Source organism: Lissotriton helveticus, chromosome 1_1 (genome assembly GCF_964261635.1).
Source record: "Lissotriton helveticus chromosome 1_1, aLisHel1.1, whole genome shotgun sequence".
NCBI classification, from domain to species: Eukaryota; Metazoa; Chordata; class Amphibia; order Caudata; family Salamandridae; genus Lissotriton; species Lissotriton helveticus.
Window position 1 is genome coordinate 919,842,846 of NC_136057.1, and position 23,336 is coordinate 919,866,181.

A 23,336-nucleotide genomic window follows, 5' to 3' on the forward strand; every position below is an offset into this window, starting at 1 on the left:
AACCAGGAAACGAAGCACACAGCCTTCCAGAATCCCCTGGCCAATCACAACGCTGCATGACGCTTTGGCCGGCCCGAGACAGCTGGCCAAAGCACCAGCACACTTTTGGGGCTGCCACCACTCCTCCTCCCTGTGAGGCACGGGGAGACCAGCCTCGCCCCTTCAACAGCAAGCTGAATACAAAAAGCAAAATGATAATAACAGAACATTATTACCATTTTGTTTTTTGTATTCAGCTTGCAGCTGACGCAGTGGGGCGACGCTCCTCCACCTTAGCAGAGGAGCCGCCACTGAATAGTTCTAGCCTTGGCAGGTTGGTGAAATGGTTACTTCTTTATTTTTCTTGCAAACATATACCATAAAAAGAAAGTAAAAATTATAACTCACTGCATATGAACATGGCCAATACGTTTGCAAAAATGTTTAAAAATGTCCCTTACACATAATCCTAATAGAATTGTAAAGGTGCTTCCTAGCAGGCGAGTATACACACGACAGATATAGAAAAGGTTTATAGTTTTAAAAAACACATCACAGAAAGTTAAGATTCAAATTGGCACAAAAGTTATGAATCGCATTGAATTACTGCAATCGGAAAACAAACATAGTTTAAACACACAAGGATGGCTAAGCATATTCTTAAAAGGATAAAGAATTTTTAAAAAACCTTTGCAAAGGGAAGTATTGGTCCACATGCCCTGGCATTGAAGTACACTTCTTTTTAGGTGGATGTGCACGTGCTCGGATCAGACTTAATACAATTACGCGCAGTAACGAGAGCCAAATGTGGAAGTGGGCTCTCCCATTAGCCTTTGTTTTCTGTGTTTTTATTGGGAGTTTTATATAGCACGAACTCTACCTAAAGGTATCAGAGCGCTTTCCATGAGCACCAGTTACATCACAGACAGACACATACATTTTTATTAGGCATGGGGAGATTATAGGACTTGCTCTGAATCACAGGATGTGCAGAGACTCGAACCCGGTTTCCCAGCTTCGGGGTCAACCGCTCTGGCCATTAGGCCACATCCTCTCCCCATGCTGGGGTGGGTGGAAGCAAAATTTGAATGATACCTGAATAGAGGGTTGCTAGATCTGGCACCATTGGCGTGGGTCTCCCTTGCATTTTTTGCCTTTGCCTCCTGTGTTTTTGCTGTGTTTTGGACTCCGTTTTGCTGGTCCTGATGCTTTGGGCATTTTGCCTCTGCTGTTCAGTGTCAAAGTGCAAGTATTCCCTTTGTAAATTGTTGTTATGGATTAGTGATTCCATGATTTACATATTTGATTTACTTGTCAGACCCTAGAACAGTGCACTGTGTGTGCCCAGGGCCTGTAAATCAAATGCTGCTAGTGGGCTGCAGCACTGGATTGTGCCACCCACAGAAGCCGCCTGTAAAATCTAACTCCGGCCAGCTATTGCAGAGCCTGTGTGCAGTCTAGCACTGCCATGTCGACTTGGCAAGTGTACCCCTTGCCAGTCCCTAACCCTTCCCTTTCCTACATATTAGTCACCCCTAAGGTAGGTCAAGGTACCCCTGTCGGCAGGGTACAGTGTATGTGAAAAGTAGGACATGCCCTAGTGTGTGTGGCATGTCCTGATATTAAATTACTGCCAATTTCGTTTTTCACTATTGCAAGGCTACCTGTTCCCATAGGACCGAATGGGGAGGTTGTTTATAACCTCTTATAAACATAACTGCCCCTGGGAACAAGGTAGGAAAATAAAGTTTAGTGTGCCTGAACTCAGAATGTTAAAATGATTCTTATAGAGAGGGTGATTTTTACATTCTGTGTTTGAAAATACCACTTTTAGAAAGTAGGTATTTTCTTACTTAACCATCCAGTGTGCCTTTGCTAGGTTTGTGTATTGAATGTCTGGCTTTTGGATGACAGGGGCTGAAGAGGGGCAGTTTCTCCAAAGAGCCTGATGAGTCAGGGCTGGGATTAATAGACCTGGGCTGCATTTAGAGTAGTGGGAGGAGATTTCCTTTCACCTGAATGGGCCTGGTTTGCCTTAAACAATGCTGTCTCCACCTCCTGCCAGGAAGTTGCACCAGTGAGGACAGAACTGGTTTTAGCTGGGTATAGACACTCTCTGCCTTCAGAGAACAAATAATTTGTGTGTATAAACAGAGGGGCCCAGACCCCAGACTTTTAAATGACTTCTGGGAAATCAAGAGGAACCTTTGCCAATGAACTAGCTACCAGAAATCTTACAAGGGGAATCAGTGCTATTATCCTTCAGGAAGTCTCTGAAGACCCACTTGTTTAAAAAGACAACAGCCTCAATTTAAACTGCCAGCTTGGTTGCTGGCGGATCACCAGTGGCTATCCGTTTTGTTCCTTTCTTTATAAGCGGTTAGAGACCAGTGGTGATTTGCGCTATACAAAAATAAAGTAACATAACATAAAAATGAGAAGCTGAAGAGGAATACTGCCCCTGTGCTGTTTGCTGTCTGGGGTTGGCCTGCCGTGGCTACTTGCTGCCAAGGAAAGGAGAGAGGACTTTGCTGCTTGCTTTGTCCCCCTGGTAGAAGAAAAGATCTCCAAGGGCTTGAACTGAGCGTGCCCCCTGTTTAGAGGTCTCAGGAACAGCAAAGACCTCACAGTCAGGTGGGCACCGTTTCTGATCATCTCCGCAGAAGAAAAGGCTAACCGACTGTTAGAAATGGGGGTCTCTAGTTAGAAATGGTTTGCACCTTGTCCAAGTAGGGACCATTCCTTCTAGTCAGGATAAGGGAGTGACACTCCTAAAATAACCCCTGCTCACCCCCTTAGTAGCTTGGCACGAGCGCTCAGGCTTATCTTAGAGGCAGTGTGTAAGGCATTTGCACATAACCAACAGTAATACAGTGTAAGCACTACAAAAGGACACCACACTAGTTTAGAAAAATATCCAATATTTTTATATACTTAAGACGAGACCAAAATGATAAAAATCCACAATACAGTACTTAGAAATCTTCAGTTATCAAAATAATCTTGAAATAACGTTCCTTGAAGTTGGTAGCTCCGTCCGCGGCTATCACCTAATTATGAACAAACAAATCCAAACAGTTCTGGGTGACCGCTGCGTCGCGGGCCAGCTATGGTGTTGGGAAACCAGCAAAACAATACCTTTAGAAATGCAGGGTGTCAGCGACCTCTCGTTGAGCATCCGAAAACACGGCATCCACAGGCATCGGTTCCGAAGGTCAGTGCAGGAGTCGTCCGGCCCTCAAAGTCACACGTGTTGCAGATCGAACTCCTCGGAGTTGAAGTCAGGCACCTGGCATCGGGTGCTACGGTGCAAAGTGCAGCAGTGTGGCGTGTGGTGCCCTCGGGTCACGGTGCGAGCAGCGGCTCAATGGCGGCATCAGATGGAGGCGTCAGTGAGACCAGGGTCGAGGCACGAAGTGATGCAGTGCTCGCAAGTCACGATGCAAGCATTGGTGGTGTTGTTGCTGAGGCACTGTCGTCGGCTGACGAACTGTAGTCAATGGCACCGGCATCGGTAGGCAAAGGCTGTGGCTCGGGATGAGGGCGGTGCATCGTGTAACTTTACGAGTGGTGTCCTCGAACCATGGTGCAAGCAGCGGCGTCGATGTCGGCGTGAAGCATCGTCGTCGGGGATTACCAAGGCGGCATCATGAAGCGAGGTGGTGCGGAGTGCGGTGCCCATAGTTCGCGGTGCGAGCAGCGGCTCGGTGGCGGCATCAGATGTCGTCATCAGTAAGACCGGGGTCGGGGTGGGGCGTTGCGGCTATGCCTTCAGGACAGAGTCGGTAGCTGCGTCGTAGACGGCGTCGGGCTGCTTTTTATTCTGTTGCAGCACAAAACACACAGTCCCCAGTGCTAAGGGCACAAGAACTTGAAGTCTTTGCTGTTCCTAAGACTTCTTGAACAGGGGGCAAGCTCTACCTCATGCCCTTGGAGGTACTGAAGAGCTCTTTGCTGTTGTGTGCGTTGTTATCCAGGCGGTCTTTGAAGGAGGATCTCTTGGCTAATCTGATGAGGTGGTGATGTCTGCGGGTGGCGTCCTTGTGGGCGGCGTAGTTGTCCGGTGTGCGATTGTGGAGCCATATCTTCTCCAGTTTCCGGCATGCCCGTTCGGAGGTCTGGAGTTCGTCGGTGAACCAGGTGGCTCTCTTGCTGGTGTGGCTGTTGGAGGGTCTCTTGAGCGGAGCGAGGGTGATGGTGCAGTCGTCGATCCACTGTCTGAGTTGCGGGCTGCGGCGTGTGGGTTGGTGGGGTCGGTGGGTCGGTTCTGGGCAAGTGTGGTGATCAGCTGGTCTTCGGTGACTTTGCTCAGGCAGCTGTTGGGTGCGGTGGAGCGTGGTGGGTTTCTTGAAGGTGAAATGGATGCAGCGGTGGTCGGTCCAGTGGAGTTCGGTGGTGTGGTCGAAGGTGACGTGGGTGCCTGTGGAGAAGACGGGGTCCAGCGTGTGGCCGGCGGTGTTAGTGGGTGCGGTGACGAGTTGTCTGCGGCCGAGGTTGTCGATCAGGGTGGCGGAGTTGGCATCGTTGTTGTTCTCGAGGTGGAAGTTCAGGTCCCCGAGGAGGATGTAGTCCGTGGAGGCGAGGGCGTGTGTGCTGGCGAGGTCGGCGATGGAGTCACTGAACTGAGCCCGTGGTCCGGGGGGGTCTGTAGATGAGTGTTCCTCTGAGGGTGGTGTTGGGGTCGGTGTGGATCCGGAAGTGCAGGTGTTCGGCGGTGTTGAGGGTGTCGTCTGCGTGAGTGGCGACCTTGAGGGTGGACTTGTGGACGATGGCTATTCCTCCTCTGATTCCGTTGGCACGATCCCTGCGGGTGATTTTGTAGCCGTCCAGGATGCCTATACCTCCGGATTTCTGAAAGGCAGAATAGAATTAAGCAGTATTTACAGTTCGCATCGTGAAATTCGATATTGAAAACTGAATCCAAGGTGAAGCTCAGAGACCTATCTTGAGTAATGATGACTTTGCAATCTGAATGAAAAAGTTATTGGGAATTAATAGTACATACCAAACTTTCAAATGTTCTTCACTAATTGTCAGTTCACGTTAGATTAAATAAATCAAATTTCGTTCTGAAAAACCACTGAGCAACTCATTCAACCTACTTCTCAAAGTCTTTTCTACATAGAGAGGGTGGTCAGAGGTTCCAGCCTCTTTCTTGATTAAAATGCCCACAACTCAAAGTATCATACAGTAACCATGACAAAGTATCTTAATGCAGCCCGCAGCCCAACAAGCTCTGGCAAAGTCAATAGGTCTTGTGTTTGGGATCAACTGTGTTAGTCAATGTTTTAGCATTATGTTACTTTATACACACTGAATATTTTACACAAGTAAAGAATCTGTAAACTCCCTTGCTGTAGTACACTTTTGTATTGTAATTGTAAGTAACTTTACTTAGTACCAAGAGAGCCAAGAAGTATGCTCTAAAAGGCTGAGATATTTGGTTTGCATGCTTGTAAGGTGCATTTGAGCTGAGTCATGCTGAAGTGTCTGTCTGAGTTCAGGTTGTGGGAGGGTGTTCACAGTGGGGCCCTCGAGCTAAGGCTGAAGTCAGTAGGCCATAAAAGTGTTCATATTACATTTTCATCCGATCCTTGGCCTCTCTCCAGTGCGCACATAGTGATAGTCGCATATGTGCCCTTTCAATTTACCAGTTGTAATTATTTCCAACAAAATCATTTTTGTTATTCATGTATTTCAAACTGCTAATATGCACTCACAAAGCCAATAGGTCTGGCTTGTTTTAGGTATATTTTTCTTACTGGGTAATATGTCTGGATGCAATAGCAGAAAGCTCACAAAGAAGCACCTAAATGCTGGTCAGGCTCCATGCTGTGAAAAGTGCAGGAATGCAGTCCATATGTTTTAAGACATGTCCCACGTATACCTTTCCCACTCAACTTAAAACACTGTGGTCCACAATAGGCTTTTGCCTACAGATGGGTACTTGGTGTCACAACAGAAGCAAAAATTGTGATGTTGTGAAACTGTGGAGTCCTTGGGAGTCAAACCAAACTTGTGGAGCAGAAACAAGGAGTCACAGACTTGCTTCTCTGAGGCATTCACTACAGAATCTCTGGGAGACAGAAGCACAGCGATGTATCAGAAGGGGGAATGGTGCACTTCAGTGGAGCAAAGCCGAGAGCCTGACCTCCTACACTGCAAGATCTCAGACTGACTGTAGGTCCTGCAGGTCTTGATTCCACCACACCCCTTTCGAAGTGGAGCTCCAGCATCTGTTCCCCTGTGAAGTTGATCTAAAAGTTGTGCAGGTCATTGGTTTCTTGGTGAAGCAGATCCACATATCCTCAGCCTGTCTGAGAGTCAAGCGCAAAGGGAGACACATGGGAGGGGGACATCAACATGGAGTGGGGGCAGGGTTTGGAAGTGGGGTAAGCAACAGTAGGGCGTGCGTAGCAACACAGTGGGTGGAGTGAAAGCAACACAGAGGGTGGAGGAATGGAACGACACTAACGAGTGGAGAGAGCAATATTGAGCAGGGAATGAAAAGTAAACAGGCAAGAGAGCAGTGGGAGCCAGCACAGAAGAAGCACGCAGGGAAGAGAGAGCGAACGCAAAATGGAACGCTGAGTGGGTAAGAGAAGCACACTAGGCAAATAGCGACAACCGTGTGCACTCTCGTGAAGTGCTTAAAACAAAAAGAAATAAGTAACACTTGGAAAACGTGAAGTGGAAGCACTCAAGTATTCCATCCATGCTCATTGGGAGGGGCAAATATAGAAAGGAGGAAGAACGCCCACACAAGCTAATGACTGAGAAGCAATAAACTGAAAGTGACAATGCCGCCAAACAAATGTAAACAAAGAAATGCCTCTAAGCTCACTGTATGCTAACTATATATCTCGCAATAGACAGAACATGTGCTACCTATTTGCCGACATCGAATAATGGATGTATCCCACTGCCCGTGCATCAGTAACATTAATTAGTATGGATACTTACCGAGCTAATGCATACTATCCAGCATGAGTGCTCAACAACTCAACAAGGCTTTTTAGAAACAAAAACAGATCTTTTTATCGGAACTAAATTATACTGTTTTTTTCGTTAATTTCCACTTTTTTTATATAAAGTAATATTTTATTACCATATGTAAAGCTTACCTCTGCCCATTGGCTGTATGTGGCACGGGGTTGGACGCATTTCTACTCTGCACCCTTATGTAATTTTTTTTAAACTTGAGAACAGGGACAAAGTCTCCCAGTCCTGTAATGCCAGCAGCATTTTTCTCATGTTTCTGGCAGCCCATCAGAGCACTCACTCCAACCAAAGTATGTCTCCCGTGGTAGTGAAGTGGCTGAAGGGGGAAAACTCCTTGGGCCCATCAAAATGCTTTATTTTTTTAAAACGGGTTCAAGGTCCCAGAGCCCAATCGTCCAAATATACAAATATTTAAGAAGCTGAACTTCTCAAAAATTACTGAACAGATTTTGTGTAACTACGCTCAGCAGTTGTTGTTAGCTGTGCTAACTATAACTCACACACCCACAATGCACTGCTTATGACCTCACATATTACAAAACTCATGGCATGACATCACTGATGGCATCATCCACAAAATCACTGACACACCCACTCACACCCCATAGAACCTTTCATACACCCAGTCCCACTCACACACAACTATTCACAAACCCATTCACAGACTCATACCAGTACTTACACACTTACTGATTCATAGATCTACACACATGTCCACTCACTCACCCGTACAGCCACTCATAAACCCACTCACTCACTAATACAGCCTTGATATATCCACTCATACAGCCACTCACACACTGAGTCATTCACCCACAGAGCTACTAATACACCTACTCACTCACCCATACAGTCAGTCACACAGCCGCTTACCCATACAGTTACTCACTCCCACCCACTTACTCATACATACAATAACAGGTACTCACTCACTCACCTATACAGTCACTGACACAAGCACATTCACTCATACAGCCACTCTCACATTCACTCACTCATCCATACAGTCACTCATAAATCGAATCAATCACCTACCCTGCCTTTCACATACTCAGTTACTATACCACTGACACATCCACTCACTCACCCACACTGCCATACACACACTCATACACACATATAGCCTCTACACACACACACTGAATAACTCATGCAGCAACTGATTCACCCACTCACGTATCCATAAAGGAAGTCAAACACCCCATCACCTACCCACCAGACACTCAAAAACTCATGTAGGTAATCAGACAACCAATCAATCACCCATAAAGCCACTCACGTACCTACTCACACACACATACAGCCACTTAGACACCAACTGACAGGCTGATACAAACATTCACACAACCAGTCACTCACCCCTACATTTATGGAAACAGCTAATCACTCACTTATACAGTCAGTCATGCACCCACCGAATACAACATACAGGCTCTCATACACCCACTGATTCACCAATACACCTTGGTATACATAATTGACGCTCAGACTTTTTTAAACCCCTCTCAGTCACTGGATGATGTTGCCCATGATATCATTTGAGATGTCATGAGTGAAGCCACTGACCTTGTCATGAGTGATAAGTGTGGTCATACGCAGTGCATTGCGGGGATGTGAGTTATAGTTACCACATCTAACAATAACTACTGAATTTCACTGGTTTTGTACAAGCGAAACCTCAGCCAAATTAGATTGTCCCTTTGTTTTTTTTCAGGTACTGTAACATCTGCTTTTTGAGTGAATATATATACACATATATATACATACTAGCAGCCCGTCCCGACGTTGTCCGGGCACTTACACGCCACACACCGCATTAGTGTCCGCTCCCGCCCGTCCTGACGTTGTCCGGGCACTTACACGCCACACACCGCGTCAGTCTCTGCTCCCGCCCGTCCCAACGTTGTCCGGGCACTTAGACGCCACACACCGCGTCAGTGTCCGCTCCCGCCGACGCTAGACGCACACAAACACGCGGGGCACTTACACGTCACACACCGCGTCAGTGTTCGCTCCCGCCGAAGCCCTGACGTGATAGAACGCTATCCTGACGCCGATGCTGCAGGCGTGAGTATCAGACCGCACACGCCCACAACGCTAAACGACATGCCCAAAACGCTATTCGCACGCTGTATAATGGCTTTTCACACGCCCACCTCTGAGCTGGTGCCACTCCTACGGACGGACTACTTTGCCCCACAATGTTTTTTCCCCTTACAAAGTATATGTTGGGCTGCTGTATAGCCTATGTCCATCTGCTGCAACTCCCCTTTACAATGCTGTATTGGGTGTTGTGATTGGTGCTGTACTTCTTGAGCTTACCTGCCTCAAATGTTTCAGCTCTCTCTGTATAATAGTAGTATAGATATAGATATAATCCACACATTTGTATTAATTGATTTATTGAATTGCACACATACCGTTCAACACAGTCGCATAATATATATCTAAAGACAGGTTCGCCAAGGCTCTCCGCACGGTGAAATGTGTGATTTATTGTGATGTCCATGATAAAGTGTTTCAGCTTTGCAGCCTTTCTCAAGTGCTGGTTACATAACTTCATGAAACTAAATTGTGCAGACCAATCAACATTTAAAGACATAGCAGACAGACTTGGTTGAAACGAACCAAAAGTAACACAGATAGTAATGTAGTAACACATAAAAGATTTGTATTGTGCTCATTTTACGGATACATTACAAATCTATAACCCTAATGGAAAATGAAGAAATATGCCGCTCAATTATAATAACTGCAACATTCTATCTCGGACTACACGAGCATGAAATGAAGTGCATGCATAAACATAAATGAACCATTGGCATTCATAGCGCTCATATTATATACATTCTACCACATAATTTCGGCATAAGATGTGTAATAATACATTTAATTAACTCGTGCAATAGGCAAAGCATAAATATGGAGCTCAAAGCTTTCTAAGTTGCCCCATAAAATTCCCAAAGTAGTGTGCATAACTCAACTCAATAGAGTCATGTGTACATATGCAAGGAAGAGCATCCTGTCCACAAACATCCTCCGTAAATATCATCTATATATGACATGTCCTAGGGCAGACCAATTTTATCCCATGTAAGGAATATATGACGACAATATTGCGCCCCAGTGGGTCCTCCATGAACAGCATGCTTGGTCTTATGTTACTCAGCAAACATGTAAGTCTCTAGTTGTGAAAGCTGCAAGGTTCTTAAGTGGCTATCTGCTACATAGCATAATGAAGAGGGCAAAGTACGGGGATATGATGAAGAACAATTGGGCACAACAACCCAGGTCTCCTGGTGTGTTGAGCGGTATGTGTGTAATTCAATAAATCAATTCATACAAATGGTAAGCTAGGGAACCCAAAATCAAAAAAATATAGTCAAACTAACCGATGACTAATTATTCAGGAGGGGAAATTATGTGTAGAAATGATTCTCTTTGGTAGGGACATTGGATATAGGTGTTGTAATAACCATGAGCCATATATATGGCACATGTGAGCAATTGGGTATTCAGCAGAAACCTGGTAAGAGGAGAAAAACACTCAGGTTAGATGTCTGCTGTCAGTTCTTCGACCATGTTAAGTCCACAAGGGACCTTGGTGTTGAGCTCTATAATGAGATGTGACTCCATGATTGCGAAGTACAGGGGTGGGGAATTCCTATCTCCCGACGCCCGAGACATCTAGATTTCTTACAAGGGCAAGAGGTTTTAATTTCTAACTTGTCCAAAGGACAAGTAGACAGTCTTTTGCTTTCTCCCCGAGGCTCTTGTGTCGCTTCCAGGCCCTCCCCATGTCCTTTCATTTTCTTCGAGATGCAGCTCCAGAACACAGACATCACTGAAATGTAAGAGGCTGCCTCAAGGGCCTCATGGCTCCTGCTCTAACTTTAACCTTGTGACCCCCCTGCCTTTTATTCTGTGCTTCACCCTTGGGCCTCAAATCGGCCCCAAGATCCCTCCTCACCTCGCCTCCAGGGGCCTATGATAAAGCTCATGCTTTCCCTTCTCGTACAGCCCCTGAACAAACCTCCTTTGCACTTTGCTTTGCCTGTATGTTTCACTCAGTGCCTGTGCTTGCTAACCCCACCCCACCCTACCCCCCTCTGCTGCCCCCTCCGACTACCCTGACCTGCTCCCCTTGGCCTCTCATATTTTACCGCATCCAGGGCATACATTAAAGTTAATAAATTTGCCCATGTGGAATGATGTAATCCTCAGGCGCACCTTCATTTCTCTCCTTGCACTGGGCCTCTCTTCTCACTTGGTGTGTGCACCAGGGGCATCTTAACACGCCGCTGTAGCATCTACAGCAGCTGTGGAGTTCTTAATGGGCCTCTTCTTTCTGCAGGTCCAGACAAAGGTTCATAATTAACCTGAAATGGTGGATGCATATATACATGGATGGATGAATGAGTGAAAGGATGTATGTAAGAATGGATGAGTGAAAGGATGGATGGATGAGTGAAAGGATGGATGGATGAGTGCAAGGGTGAATGAATTGATGGATGGGGTGAAAGTGGATGGATGAGTGAAAGGATGAATGCAAGAATGGATGAGTAAATGAATTGATGGATGAGTGAAATAGTGAAAAGATGGGGTGAAAGTGGATGGATGAGTGAAAGGATGGATGGTTGAATAAAAGGGTGGATGAAAGAAAGTGGATGAATGGCTGATGGAGTGGATGGTTGGGTGGACGATGGATGGCTGGGTGGACGGATGGATAGATGGGTGGAAGGATGGCTAGAGCGATGGGTGGAAAGATGGATAGATTGATGGGTGGAAGGATGGATAGACTGATGGTTGGATAGTTGAGTAAAGTAAAGTCCACATTTGTAAAGCGCTTAGAGACCCCTGGGTTATATAGCGCTATATAAATCGAAATAAATAAATAAATAAAATAAAGCGCACAATCACCCGTTAGGGTCTCTAGGCGCTGGGGGCTGTCGGGAAGATTAAGCGAGCTATTGCCCAGAGTCACATGGTGCTGGGCTAACCTGCCGCCGGAGCCGGGGATCGAACCGTGGTCCCCAGATTCCAGCGTCAGTCGCCCTGGCCGCGGCGCCACACCTCTTCCACTGAGTGAAATGGTGGATGGAGGGATGAGTGAAAGGGAGGATGGATGAGTGAAAAGGAGGATGAATATGAGCGAAAAGGAGGATGGATGGGGTGAAAAACGGAAGAACAAAAGGATGGATGGAGGGATGAGTGAATGGGTTGATGGATAGGAGTGGAAAGGAGGATGGAACGGTGAAAGATGCAAAAGGATGGCTTGATGAAGGGATGAGTGAAAGGGTGGATGGATGGATGAGCGAATGGATGGATGTATGAATGGAAGAAAGGGTGGATGGATGAGTTTAAATGATCTATTTGAAGCTGGAAGGATTAATTGGGCCCCAAGGGCATCGTGAACCACTCGCTTTAGCAGCTACAGTGGAGGTGGAGCTCTTGATGAGCCTCTTATGTCTGCAGCTCGGCAGACAAAGGCCTATAATTAACGTGTACGGGTGAGTGAGTGAAAGGATGGACGTGTGGGTGAAAGGGTAGATAGATGAGTGAGTATGAGTTTAAGTGTGGCTTCCTAGATGGATGAATGAGTGAAAGGATGGATGATAGGGATGGTGGATGGACGATGGATATGTTGATGAAGGAAAGGGTGAAAAGATAGATGGATTGCAGGGTGGATGATGAGTAAGTAAAAGGATGGATGAATGAAATGGTAAATTGATGGATGAGCGTAAGGATGGAAGAGTGAAAGGGTAAATTGATGGATTAGCGGAAGAATGGGTGAGGGAAAGGATGGAGAGATGGCTGAGATGGATGGATCTGTTTGGGGATGGATGGGTAGATTTGGATATGGATGTGTGGATGGATTAATTGACAAACAGAATGGTGAAAGGCTGATGAAAGAATGCATGGAAGCCAATGTAAAGGTGAAATGCTAGATATCAGTGGGTGAATGAAAGGATGAATCGGTAGATCTGCAGAACAAAGGCAAAATAAGGAAATCACTAGTATTCAAAACCTTCTATACTATGAGCCTGACATAACAATAGAGGCTATTATCCAAGCTCTTATATAATGAGTGCTGCCAATTTTTGATGGTACACTACATGATGGCACCAAAGGGACAAGTGGATTTTGTACAGGACCAGTAGATTTATGAAGCTACCTGTCCTATGGACAAGTAGATATTTTAATAAATTCCACACCCCTGGAAGTAGTCTTTCACTGTCTCCTCCCCTGGTTGGCTTGACAATGCCAAAGAAAAGAAGATCAGGATTACTTTGGTGTTTGCGTAAAAGTGTCTGGCAACAGGGTATGTTTCATCATGAATTCTTATCGCTCTCAGGTGTTCCAATATCCTCCTTTTAACGGGGAGAGTAGTGCTACCTAAATACCATAGTTTGCACCGGCCTTCTAACACATGCACAGTTATCAGACGTGCATATTATAAAGTGTGAGATCTTTCTCTCTTTTACCTTGGCTAGCTGATAGGTGTTGCAATTAGTGCTATGTTTGCAAGCCTTGCATTTTATACACTTGAAAAATCCCCCTAAAGTCTTCAGTCACCCCCTTTGGTTGATCGATGAAAGTGGCTGTGTGTAAGGGTATCCCTTAATGACCTGGCTCTTCTATACATGCTTCTTTGAGGAGGGCCTACAATGGTTTTCAAGATGGGATCTGACCTCAGAACTGCCTTGCGTTTATTCATCAGTCTCCTGACATCCACTGACTTGTTATTAAAGTCCGTGATGAATCTCACAATGTTTGTCTGATATATATGCATGCATCTATATTAGAATATAATCCCTTTTAGCTTACTTTTTCTTATTTCTGCATCATTTTCTGTCTGAAGAGTATTTTGCAGAGAGGGCCTGTTACGTGTGGACATTATGGCCACAAGGCCTTCTTCTAAGTTTCCCAGATATTAACGCGCACAGGTGAGCACAAGTTTTAGAGCAACAGGTAGAGTGATTCCAAACTAAGTTGTACAGTCAGCAAGGAAACCCAATGAGTCTAGAAGCAGCTTTGCTCTTGTGCACCTTACACTATCAATGTGGTTTCAACAGCGACTTTTGCCAAACAAGAGCTTGCACTACACAAAGAAAGTACTACTAATCTGCTTCGGCAATGTAGTTGTTAGTCATTGCTTTTCATTGATTCGCACCACACATTTATTGATTCTGCCTGAAATATTTTATCTATAACCATCATAGACTTAGAGCACGAGAGAAAATGGTTGGCTGGGATCCACCTGTGGTGTTTAATTAGCTAAAATCAAGTACCCAGGGCTCAAAGTGTTTTTCATGAGTCCACTGCAGTTGGTACTGCCCACAGCTCCTGCCACTGACGAAAATGCCAGTGACAGCCATACCTAACTGTAAAACGTACATTAAATAGTTCCACTGATGAATTCTGCTACAAAACAGACACACAAGGTCACCATGTGGTGGCTAAATAAGTATCAGACACGAATTAAGCACTGATCCACTGAAAAAATGTAGGGGGAAAAAACAGAAAAAAAAATCTGTGAGAATGTTTGTACTAGGAATATAAAAGGATGTTGGACTAATCAATAGTTTTTTTAAATGTCATTAAAAATCAAAAATACTTTCAAAAAAGTACTTTTAACCATCCTCCTCAAACATCACGTAAACGTGTTAGGTTAACAGAGCCTATGTTCCTACTAAGTTTTTCATGCATTTACACTGCCTCACAAAACATTAGTAAATCGTTCAAACAGAGCTGAATAATTCAACTTTCTGAAAAGAATGCTGTTTCTGCCTCAGGGAAGAGCATTTATCCCTTGCATCAAAACATCTAGTGCGTCAATTTAAATTGGTCTCTTTGTAGGCTCTATGCTAAAAAAAGTAAGATGCCTGTGCTCCCCTCTGCGTTTCCACTTACCACAATTGAAAAGTTAAATCCGGGCTTCACTGACTACCCCTGCAGAGATGGGTTCTACCTTCGAAATCTTTATCAGGTCTCCTAACTGCAGTGGTACTCCTATTGGAGAGATACCATAGAAGGCTTTTGTTCTGAGTGTTTGTCCTTGTGTTTCTCTACTGCCACTCGAGCAGAGGGCAGAGAAAACGCGCAAATGTCTTAACACAGTATCGACTCAAGCCTTAGAGTGATGTTGAAGCGTATGCGAGCGATGCATGCATGTTCTCTAGGGAGGAGCAAGGGCATTGGAAGATGCGTAGGCGAAACCACACAGCAGGCTTCTTCTGTCTAGTGATGCAACAAGCCAAGCATTTCACCGACCTGCCCAGGACCCCTCATTTGCAGCCGCCCCTCTTACCCAGTCGAAGTCTACATTTAGTCCAGGATTCTTTAGGGAAGTTAAAGCAGAACACATTTCTGTCCTTAACGATTGCTTTTCTATTCCTTCCAACCCTAACTATTTCAGAGTAAAAAATGTATTTCAGGAGAACATGAAAAGATCAGCAGAGCACAATCACGTGGGACTGAAAACGACCATGTTTCGTTTACTCCAGAGCAGACACTTGCAAAGATATCAATTGTGAACAAAAGGCTATTACATACAGTTTACAGCAGTGGTTCTTAACCTGTGGTATGAGGACCCGGGGTATCTGCAAAACATTCTCAAGGGGTCTGCACCGTTTAGAAAATTAAATAATATTCACAGATTAATAATATTCACAGATTAATAAAATGTATTTAAATATAAAAGCAAAATGTAAAATTAAACATTTTAAAATGTTCTGTAAATGTGAAGGAATTTGAAAATGGAGGCTAATAGTGAAGTTCGTATCCTCGGATTGATTTATGGGTGCAATGTGAAGGAATTTGAAAATGGAGGCTAATAATGAAGTTCGTATCCTCAGATTGATTTATGGGTGCAATGTGAAGGAATTTGAAAATGGAGGCTAATAATGAAGTTCGTATCCTCAGATTGATTTATGGGTGCAATGTGAAGGAATTTGAAAATGGAGGCTAATAATGAAGTTCGTATCCTCAGATTGATTTATGGGTGCAATGTGAAGGAATTTGAAAATGGAGGCTAATAATGAAGTTCGTATCCTCAGATTGATTTATGGGTGCAATGTGAAGGAATTTGAAAATGGAGGCTAATAGTGAAGTTCGTATCCTCAGATTGATTTATGGGTGCAATGTGAAGGAATTTGAAAATGGAGGCTAATAATGAAGTCCGTATCCTCAGATTGATTTATGGGTGCAGTGAAAATGCACCAAACAGAATATAGTATGGATGATGAATGACCTCAATTAAATTTAGAAATGCTCCAACTCTCCCATTAAATTTAGATTTTTTAATATTTGTTTTTGAATACATATATTTCATCAGGTGTGTAGTTGATGAATGCTTGATTCTGTATTTATTGTGTATTATTTTGCGGCTCAAATCATCAAAAATGCTTAGCCTGAGTCCTTGCCTTCCAATAATGATTCTGTGGGGGTCCCTGGATTCTAGTAATTCTTAAGCGGGGTCCAGAGAAATCAAAAGTTAAAGAACTACTAGTTTACAGCATAGATCCACTCTTGTATCTGAAAACACAACTTCTCTGAGTCTTTAAGGTATTATGGGTATCCGATCAGCCTTGGAGTTGGCTCTGAAAGACTGGAAAGGTTGGAGTTTTAGATGTGACATAAATCTCCTAATCGACTTTCTTCATATAGAAAAGAGAATATGGCTTTGCCAAGTCACAATGTTTCCTGACAGTGTTTTGCATGTGGGAGCTTCCTGCCTTTCAGTGCCATACCACCTCTAAGAAGCAAGCAGACATGATGCACGCTTGTGCACTAATATTAATTAAGACTTCCTGTAACCGTTTACACAAACGGCGCAATTTCCTGGTTTGCGCCGGGCGCACCTTTCAAAAGGTGCACCCTGCACGAATAAAGAGAATGTACCATATTAGAATGCATGCACTGCCCCCAGGGCAGCCATGTAGCTGTGCTGCCCCCAGGGCAGTGCATTCATAGGAAAGATGGGACGGCTTTGAAGCAGTCGCTTTGTGTTTTACTGGGCAACCGGCAACCCACCTGCACTTTTAAAGATGGGCGAGGTATCCCCTTGCAGGTGGGTGCAGTGAGTGACTGCACCTACCTACAAAGGAATGTTTGTGGGAGTCTACAGGATCCCTACACCTCAGCCAGAAGGCTGCCATCAGGGGGGTACTGTCAGTACGCCCCCTGAAAGCTTCTTTCCCTTTGCGCCTGCATCTATAATAGGCGCTGGCGCAAAAGCAAAGAGATTCCCCACCCCCATGCAAGTGAGGGAGCGCCCTCTGATGATAGCGCTGGCGCTATATGTGTACCAGCACTATCTGTATTACACAAGGGGATGCACAAACATCTGTGGCCCCTTCTGTAATACCAAAGTGCCTCAGGGGCGAGCAAAGCGGGCACAAACATCCGTTGCTTGGGAGCTGGGGGTGTTGTAGAGGTGGGAAAAAATGGTTGTGCCGCTAAAGTAGACAGACATTATTTATATTAAGTGGGATAGCATGGATACATAGACCCTAACGCACGCAAGGACAAGAATTGGCAAAGCCAATAGACCGTATCAGTAAAACCTATTGGATTTGCTAACACTTGTTTTTCCCTCCAGATGGGCTCTTCCCACGTGTGTGCGTCCACAGAAACCATCTTTGAATGTGCTTTCTTACATTTATGAAACTCAATTCAAAGAAGGTCACCGCAGATAAGTGTGCATCGCGTAAGGCATCTTTGAAAGGGATTTCTTAAAATAAAACTACAGACAATAAAAAATACCTGCCGCATATGCTCACACATAAACAGCCATCTCAAAATGCTTACAAAAAACTTTTTAAGATGGTGGACTGCTGACAGCTCAGTGGGCATGCACTGAAAGCACGAGGGGAAAAGAGGTGGCAGAGAGGTAAATGAAGTTAAATGACTTTGTCAGACGCGGTCGCTCCCACGCTCCCTGACTCCTGGCTCCAGGCTCCTGGTGGTATAGTTATTCACTCATTCGTCAGCCTTTAAAATTGTGCAATTCTAAGACGGCACTGCGCTCATAGCGCTTCTGGTGATTTGATAGTGGTATCGTTATTCACTCATTCGTCAGCCTTTAAAATTGTGCATCTCTAAGACGCCACTGCGCTCATAGCGCTTCTGGTGATTTGAATCTCTGCATAGTTGTGCCATTCACACAGCGTGACGAAAACGGCGCTGCGCCCTATCTCTGCCCACTAACGCCGCTTGTGTAAAACCCTCTGATTAGACTCTCGGTAGCCCCTGCCTCACTCGACTTTCCACCGCCCCCATTTTATTTTATTTGTTGTTGTGTCCCAGAGCCCTTCCTCCCCGCCCCGCTCCCGCCTCCCTGCTGCCCCTCCCACGCTCCACCCCCCCCCTCCACTCTCCATTTAGGACAGATGGCACTACGCGCAGCGTCCACGCGCTGCGGCCGCGCCGAAGGTGCGCCAAAGGTCAGCCCGTCTACGCCCGTCCGCGCCTGGACCGCGCCCAGCGCCAGACCCCCTGGTCCCCGCAATGCCCAGCCCACTCGCATTACATACGCCGCCTCCACCCTCTTAGCACTAAACGCCGGCCGTCTCCCCAATTGCGTCCAAGCCGCTCCTGGACATACCCATGGACCCTTCACATGCAACTCTTGCAAGTTTACCGGCGCCAAGACCAACTCCACATCCACAAACAGCAATCAGAGATCCAACACCAACCACCTAAAATGCATCCTGCTCAACACCCGCTCGGTCCATAGACATGCCATCGACCTTTGGAATCTACTAGACACCATCTCTCCAGACGTCGCCTTCCTAACAGAAACCTGGATGAACGCCTCATCAGCTCCAGACATCACCACAGCCATCCCGGAAGGCTACAAGATTATCCGAAAAGACCGCATCAACCAAACAGGAGGAGGCATCGCCATCGTCCATAAGAATTCCATCCGCATTTCAACCAGCTCAGACGTCAACCTCGCTTCCGCAGAACACCTCCACTTCCAGATCCACGCCGACCCTAAGACCACACTCAGAGGCACCCTCCTCTACAGGCCGCCAGGTCCCCGATCACAATTCAGTGAAGACATCACTGACTTCATCACCCCTCATGCCCTCCCCTCCGAGGACTACATTCTACTAGGAGACCTCAACTTTCATCTGGAAAAGAACAACGACAACCACACTACCACTCTTCTAGACAATCTCGCCAACCTCGGACTCAAACAACTAGTTAACACCCCCACACACTGTGCAGGACACACACTCGACCCTATCTTCACCTCCAGTAAACATATCTCCTTCAGCCACACCACAACTCTCCACTGGACGGACCACAGCTGCGTTCACTTTGTCTACAAAAAAACCACAACACAACCATCCACAACCTACTCTGCGAAGAAACTGGAACAAAATAACCATTGACCAGATCTCCTCATCGCTTCTTCAAAACCCTCCTGCCTACTCATCGAACCCCAACCAAGCAGCCATTAACCTCACTCAATGGCTAACCATCAGCGCCGACAACCTAGCACCTTTGAAAAAACGTCAAATCACACTAGGCAGCAAAAACACCCCCTGGTTCAACGATGATCTTAAGAAATCCAAGAAACACTGTCGCTCCCTCGAGAAGACTTGGAAAAAAGACCCAAACATCAGCACCAGGGACGCCTTCATAAACGCCACCCGTTTACACCACCAACTAATCCGGACAGCCAAAAAAACCGCATTCAAAGACAGACTTGACAACAACGCCCTCAACAGCAAGGAATTATTCAACATCGTCAAAGAATTTACCAACCCCACCGCCAACTCCAACGACATCACTCCATCTCAAACACTTTGCGACTCCTTAGCCTCGTTCTTTCACGACAAAATCGCAGACATCCACAACAGCTTCGACAACCAAACGGGAGAACAACCCTCCCAACCATATACTGAACATTCACCCCCCTTGAACATCCTTAACAACTGGAACCCAATTTCCACGGAGGACACCATCCGCCTGATGAACTCCATCCACTCAGGATCCCCCACTGACCCATGCCCTCACCACATCTTCAACAAAGCAGACTCCATCATAGCACCACACCTCCCAGACGTCATCAACTGCTCCCTCAACACCGCCACCTTCCCGGAAAGCTGGAAACACGCCGAACTCAGCGCCCTTCTGAAAAAACCCACAGCCGACCCCACCGAACTCAAAAACTACCGCCCCATCTCGCTCCTCCCTTTCCCGGCTAAAGTCATCGAAAAAGCAGTCAACAACCAGCTCGCCGCCTTCCTCGAAACCAACAAATCCCTTGACTCCTCACAATCCGGCTTCCGAGCCAAACACAGCACGGAGACCGCACTCATCGCAGCAACAGACAACATTCGAACTCTACTGGACAATGGAGACACAGTCGCCCTCATCCTCCTCGACCTCTCTGCATCCTTCGACACAGTCTGTCATAGCACCCTGTTACAACGCCTCAGAAACATCGGAATCCAAGGAAAATCGCTAGAATGGATCACCTCGTTCCTGGCCGGAAGAACTCAGAGAGTACGCCTCCCACCATTCAAGTCAGAGGCCACTGAAATCATTTGCGGCGTGCCACAAGGATCTTCACTCAGCCCCACCCTCTTCAACGTATATATGAGCCCCCACGCGACCATCGCACGCCAACACAACCTCAATATCATCTCCTACGCTGATGACACTCAACTGATCCTCTCACTCACCAAAGACCCTAACACCGCCAAAAACAACCTACATGAAGGAATGAAAGAAGTAGCAGAGTGGATGAAGCACAGCCGCCTAAAACTGAATTCAGACAAAACAGAAGTCCTTATCTTAGGTACCTCCCCCTCTGCCTGGGACGACTCTTGGTGGCCAGCGGCCCTTGGAAAAGCACCCATCCCAACGGACCACGCACGAAACCTGGGCGTCATCCTGGACTCCTCACTCTCGATGATCAGACAATTCAACGCCATCTCATCATCTTGCTTCAACATTCTTCGCATGCTCAAAAAAACATTTCGCTGGATCCCCACCGAGACCAGAAAAACTGTCACCCACGCACTGGTTACAAGCCGCCTGGACTACGGAAACACACTATACGCCGGTACTACCGCAAAACTCCAGAAAAACTACAACGCATCCAGAACGCATCTGCCAGACTCATACTAGACATCCCGCGTTATGACCACATATCTGGTCACCTGAAAAACCTCCACTGGCTCCCTGTCAATAAGAGGATAACATTCCGCCTCCTCACCCACGCACACAAAGCCCTTTACGAACTTGGACCCGATTGCCTCAACGCGCGACTCTCCTTCTACACCCCCCCCCCCGCCAGCTACGCTCCTCCAACCAAGCCCTCCCCGCATCAACAAAACCACCATGGGAGGAAGATCCTTCTCCTACCTGGCAGCCAAAACCTGGAACTCACTCCCTATCCACCTTCGCCTCACTCAAAACCACCTAGCATTCAGAAAGCAACTTAAAACCTGGATTTTCGACAAGTAATTCCCCACCCTTCTTCAAGCGCCTTGGGACCCTCCGGGTATGTAGTGCGCTATATAAATTACTTGACTTGACTTGACTTGAAGGGAGAGGTTGTGGGAATGAAGTGGGGGAAACGTGAGGGAGAGAAAATAGTTAGCCCCTCATATGTGCTGCAATGCAAGGTCTGAGGTGAGCAGTGGAAGGATACATGCCACCCAACCAAAGTACGTGGAGATAGAAATGCTCCTCTGGTGAGACAAACAACAAAAAAGAGAAAGGCCATTAAATCAGAAGCAGGGAAGTAAAAGCCAACCAATCAGGAGTAAGGGGGTTTACCCAATGCCCACCTTATGTACTGTATTGTTCTCATTAGACCTAAAAATAGCCCAAACTGCTTGAGTAGTAAAAGACAGGTATAATTGGGGTGTACTAGAAACCTCGCACCACTGGGCCCCAGTGCCCCTGCACTCACTGCACCATTGATAGCTACGCCCCAGTTTATTTAGTTTGCTTTTTGAGTACACTGTATTTATGGTCATGGCAAGATGGATGTCGGCTGGAGAATAAAACTCTGCGTTTCCAGCATTATCAATAATAATGATCATAACTGCCTACTGAGAGTGGGTTATGCGGGGCACCTTTCGTCAGTACGTTGTATGCTGGGCAATGTAGGCCCCGTCTAAAAATGTTAAAGGTGACACTACAAGCTCCAGAAAGCAAAGCTATTTTGCAGAAAAAGTCAGGGCTGGCGAAACCAGTCCGATATCAGGCGGGGCCACTGAAAAGCTTTTAAGTGTCTCGTTCGATTGTGACAAAACTACATTTTCAACAATGTGGCAAATCATTTTTAGCCGAGTTATAGAGACGAGAACTGTAAATTCATAATAGCAATGATCCCTGCAACCTCGCTTGCTCCAGGCGGTACTTAATTCTCCATCACAGCTGCATAAACTGGGATGCACGGAATTAAATTGATTGGCCCAGCACCCAGGGAATCGGTGGGCTGAGAGAGGGACGCCCCTTTCAGCAAGAGGCCTTCATCAAAGGCCCATTTACTGCTTTACTAAAGCATTTCAAACAGACCCTTGACCAGCAAGGGCCTTAACGAACGCACAGGCGGCATAGCGAGTGCTTCAAACCATCGCCTGGAAACACACGAGAAAATCCAGCCGCGCATGCGCATGGAGCAGTTAATGATTTGTAGCAAGGAGTTGACCCGGTGCACTGCCAGTTACCAACAAAGAGAAAACTGCAAGCAAAACAATAATTTTTTTATAATGCCAGAGGCTGAGAAATATGCATGTTTGATATTAAAGAATTTGACATTTACCTCCACTGACTCATTTCAAGATAATAGTTGCCACAATAAACACACAATTCGGGTTAACTCTGTTTTTCGCTCATAACTGGCGCTGTGCTGGCCAATTAATCAATTCAACTGCAAAGGTAGCTTTTTACCTCTCTGTTTTCAAGGGTAAATATTGCTTAATATGACCTTTTTACTGAGTAAATTGAGATCAGTGCCCATGAAAGGCCAGCCGCTGTTTAAGCACAGCATAAGTGTCTAAAAGAAATCCTCATGTGCCGTGCAGTTTTCAGATTTTTTTTTGCTTCTGTCCTCTAACGGTGGGTGCTGGTGCTCAAAATGTAGGGCTCAGTGCTCTCTACCACAGAAACCCTCTGCCCATCTTTAATTCCTGTACAACAGAACGGTGACTGATATTTTTGTCTTGTGCACATTTCATAGTGCCAATATCGGCAACACTCCCCATCCCACATACAGCAATATCATCAGTAAATAAACCACACAACGCATTGTGGAGAAAATTGCTGCAGGTTTATTTGCATAACAAATATGCCGAACATGGTGGGTTATCTTATGGTCG